We start from the raw sequence: 5,449 nt of genomic DNA, 5'->3' as shown, positions 1-5,449 counted from the left end.
AAGGCTTGTTTTTGCAATGCCTTCGGTTCTCTTTTATTTATAGAACGAAAAGTAACTTTACAGCTTTACAATCTAATCTAACTTTACATGTTTTTAAAATGTAAAATTTAAAAGTCAAAAAGGGAGGCTAGGCTACTAACTAGCCTACTAGCCTTTGATTTTTTTACAAACTTACAAATCTATATCTTTACGTAAAAGTTTAAACTTTGTACAATAATTTCAACACAATAATTTGTACAACAATTCAACAATATCTTGTCTCCGTTGATTTTGTCGTATCTGCTATATCTCCATTATTGCTTCTTATCTTATCTTTCCAGTTGGCATCTTATCTCCTTTTATTCTAGATGTACTTCTGGAATAATATTATCTTCTCCATTACACCTCGAACATTGGTGATCTGGATATTTGTGTCCAATTATTTTATAATATCTTGTCAGTAGTCCGTCTGAAATAAATCCTTTTTTAATTGCTCTTGCAGTAGATTATTTTTCTGGGTTGAGTAGTGCCATTATCCATTGTCTGACATCTTCCATATCTGCTTGTCGTAACTCTTTTGAATTAGAGTAAATCATTTGATGATCTCTCGAATAATAGCTCCATATTGAGTTTCCATTAGTATAATTATTTGCTAGTTCTTGAATAATCGTAGCTAGTCCAATAAGTCGTTTATTTGCGTAGAAGTCTGGTATCTCAATTCTGGGTATCTCCGGTTGTTGTGTAATATCTTCTGGTATGATCATGTCTCTAGTTAGTCCTATCTTTGCAACTTGTATAACTGGTTTTATTTCATCATATAGTATCTCTGCCGGTGCAGTATAACACTTTATATAAAATAAATTTCCTTTCGTTATCCTTTTCTAGGTGGTGAATATCTTGTATAATTCTTCCATAGCTGTTAATTCTTCTCCGTCTTGGGTATATATGGTGTTTAATAGTCCATAGTCAAAACAGGTTTTTACTAGGCTTGGGTTAGTTTTGGGTAGTGCAATTAGTTTGTTATATCCTTGTAATTTTTGGGTTATATAGTTGGTATTTGATTCTTTGATGTTTGTAGCTCTGGGGTTATGGTTTAGAAAGGTTTGTACTCTGTATATATTTTCTATGTATTTCTGAGCGGTGTAGTTGTAAACTTTTTTGTCTTGGTTTAGGCTATCTCGGTATGTGTTAACTTGTGGGGGTATGAATAAGTGGTCTTTTTGTATTTTTGGTGTAATTGGTTTCTCAAATATTTTATTCATATTCATATTCTGGTATCTTGGTCTATTAACTCCTTTGCTTGTACCTGCAGAAGTAGATTGATAAATATTATGGATTTTATGGAGTATCCCAACGTCTCCTTCTAGCTCTGGAACTTTAATGTCTTCCGATCGACATAGCTCTGCACACTGCTGAGTTAGCTGATTTGTAGCTATAGACTTCAGTTTATCTTCATTAGTCTTTAGCTTTTCTATCTCATTACCCATACTGTCCACTTTCATTGAAAGCGTAGTTAGGGTGTTAAGTATTTTTTCTAGAGTATCTTCTTTTATTATTTCAGTCTGTGTAGCTTTGTCTTGATATGTAATCTACAATAACATTTTTGTTAGTACTGATCACTTCAATTGTAAATGTGAAATTTAATATATTCAAAACTAGTCTTTGAATCTCTTTTGTTGTAACGGAATATTGTATTTTCTTTGTTAACCACCAGCATACCTGTGTATTATCTGTTCATACAATAAATTTTTTATATACAATATATGGCTCAAATGCTAATAAACATTTATATAATGAACATAATTCTTTCCTATTTATTTCCCATTTTATTTCTGTCTCATTGAACGTACCTGAGTAGTATCTACAATGGTGTTCTATTTTTTCTGCTTCATATCGATATTTAAGTACTCCTCCCTAACTATATTCACTAGCATCTGCTTCTACTATATATATAAATTTTCTATTTTCATCTGGAAATTGTAATTTTGGTAATTCTTTACAACGAAATTTTATTTTTTGAACTTGCTTTTTATCTTCTTCATTATAGTTATATTCTACATCCTTTTTTAATTTTTTCTGTAGTGGTTTTAAAGTTTCTGCTAATTTTGGAATATATTCTCTTACTTGGTTTACTAGTCCTAAAAATGATTGTAATTTCTTTTTTGTATCTAATTCTTCTTTCGAATTTATTATTTTTTGTACTATATGTTGTTGCATTTTTACTCCACTTTTATCTATTTGTATTCCTAAAAATTCTATCTGATTTTTCATAATTTCAGCTTTCTTTTCGCTTAGACTTATTCCCGATTTTTCTATTATATCTGTAAACTGCTCTAATAATTTTAAATGTTCTTCTCTGGTTTTTGTATATAATAATATATCATCTATGTATACTATACAATTAGATAATTGTTTAAAATAACTATCCATAAAATGTTGATATCTACCTGGTGCATTTTTATATCCAAATGGTAATACGTTCCATTCATAAAATCCTTGTAGTACCGTAAATGCGGTTAATTCTTTAGATTCTTCTTCTAGCTTTAGGTGGTAAAATCCTGATTTACAATCAAATTTGCTAAAATAATTATATCCTTGTAGTTGTCTTATTTTTAATATCTTATTTGGTATTGGATAATTATATGTTATAGTTTTTGCATTTAAATTTCTATAATCAATTACCATCCTACTTTTTCCTCTTTTTTGTTCACTATGTTTATTTACTATAAATGCTGGACTATTATGTTTACTATTACTTTTTTGTATATATTGTTTTTCTAATAATTCATCTATATGCATTTTAAATTCTTTTAAATCGTCAAAATTATATGTTAATGGTTTTTGTGTTATTATGCTATTTTTATCTATTAATTCAATTTTTATAATAGTTTTATGTTTTTCTGATCCTTTTAATGGATCTTCACTATATAATTTTTCTAACTTTTTCTTAATTATTTCTATTTTATTTATTGAAAATATAGTTATTTTTGTTTTATTTATCGAAAATACTACTAGTTCTATTATATCTTCAGTGTTTTTTTTATATTTTCTAACTTTTGTGTAATTTTTTCACTTCCTTTTATCCAATCAGTTTTCTTTCTTATTTTATTATTAACTCTTTTTGCTATTACTTTCTGTTTACATGGTGTTGTAAACTACCATTCTGTTTTGGTTATTATATGTGGGTATAATTTATCTAAGAATGGCATTCCTAAAAGTATATCTTTTGATGTTAATTCGTAATTATAAATTTCTTCTATTGTTAATATCTTATCCCATACTTGTATTTTTACATTTCTAGCTTTATAAGTAATTAAGCTTCCTTCATTATTAAATCCTTTAACTATTATTGGTGTTTTTAATTTATCCCATTTACTTTCTGGTAAGCAATTATATCTACATAAATTAGCTTCTGCTCCTGTATCTATCATAGGCGTATAATATCTACTGTAATATCCTTCTACTACTATCTTCATTAATACATATATCTTCATTTCATGTTAAAGCTCTTTTTAAGAATAACTTTTCTTTGTTATATGTTAAGGTTAATTGTGTATGTTCTATATTATATGGTTTTACTTGTTCTAACCATTTTATTCCTAATATTATATCTGCTTTTTGCATTTCTTCCTTTACTTCGAATTCTATTTTTATTTTTCTAACTCCTATTATTATTATTTTTTTCTGCTATATTTTTATTATTTATTAAACTTCTTGGTAGATCTGGGCACATATCATTATCGGTCTTTATTTCTTCATTTTTTACTAGATATTTTGCTATATAATTTTCTTCTTGTCCTGTATTCAAAAGTATTAGATATTCTTTTTCATTTATTTTTCCTATTATGTAATATTGGTTTAAATTACTTATTGAATTTGTTTCATAACTTGTTCTCTTTGATGAGCTCGATGATTCTGGTTTTTCATTAGCTATTCTTTTCGTTGTACTTATTCTATCATTTTCTATCTCTAAATTTTCTTCTGTATCTATGTCTCTATAGCTATAATGATTATAATCTATCGTTTTTACAATTTGTTCGAATGGGCTTTCTATTTGTATTTTGTTGATCTTATTTTTTCCTGTTATTTTATGTTTTGTTGTTAATACATATAGATTTTTACATCTTGCTGTAAATATTTTACTTCCTGGGGTTAATTCTATTCCTGATATTTTCCAATATAATACTAATGATTTATCTATATTTCTATCTGTTACTGCTACTGAATAATTTGCACATTATAACTTTAAATTTTTGATATATTAGATTTCCTTTTACAGCAGTTATTATGTTTTTTTCTATAGGTTTTATAATTCTATCATCTGCTAAATATAATTCTATTGGTGTATCTATTCCTTCTCTAAAACATGCTTTTATTAATATCTCTGTACCTCCAAGGTGTACATATTTTATTGGATCTCCTTTACTTTTTATATCATTTATTTCTTTATTAATTATTCTTTTTGTTACTAGTGCTATACTAGCTTTGCCTTTTGCATATCTGCAGTCTATTACATGTTCTTTTTGGCATACTACATAATATTCATCTTTTTTCCTAGTAAAAATATTTTTTATTGTTGGTATTTTAAATATTTTCTCTACACTTAAATCTAATTCTTTTCCTTTTATTTCATCAAATATATTACTGTTAAATATTATTTTTTGTTCCGTTCCTTCATCATTTAAATATTCTTCCTTTGTTATTATTTTTATATCTTCTTCAGTCATTTAATTCATCTATTTCACTATCTATTTCATTATCTGTTTCATTTTCTGAAATTTCATATATACTATCCTCACTTTCTAATTCATAATCTATATAATCTATCTGCATATATTCTGTATTATCTATTTTTATTTCTGATATTTGTTTATTTTTTGGATTTTTAGGTAATTTACAATCTCTAGCTAAATGTCCTAACTTTCCACAGTTATAACAAGTACATTCTTTTATAGATTTCTTCTTTCTATATGGTCTTTTATATTTATAATTTTTTACATAATATCTTTTTCTTGGTTTCTTATATTTATATTTTGATTTTTTATATTTCTTATATTTCTTATGTCTTTTTCTTTTCTTATAATATCTTTCTTCACATCCAAATTGGGGTGCTATTTTATTTTTGCAACATGCTAAATTTCTTATTAATGTTTTTTCCATTTTTAATTCTTCTCTATATTTTTCACATAAGTTTCTATACCATTGTTGTAAAAATTTTATTCTTGCTCCTAACGTATCTACTATTTTTGCTTCTTCCCTACTTTTTATTATTTTCGAACTAAATGGCTCGGGTAATTTATTAAAATATAATTTTCTTATCTCTTTACTTTCTTCTGTACTCTATGCTCCTTTGTAATAATATTCTTTAAATGCACAAGTATATTCATCTATAACACATATTACATATTGCTAGTTTTAACATTAAATTCCTATTTGTATCTTTTTCTTCATCTTGTTCTTCTTCTATTGT

The sequence above is a fragment of the Capsicum annuum genome, chromosome 2 (genome assembly GCF_002878395.1).
Source record: "Capsicum annuum cultivar UCD-10X-F1 chromosome 2, UCD10Xv1.1, whole genome shotgun sequence".
Classification (NCBI taxonomy): Eukaryota; Viridiplantae; Streptophyta; class Magnoliopsida; order Solanales; family Solanaceae; genus Capsicum; species Capsicum annuum.
Note: the sequence above shows the minus strand (reverse complement) of the source record.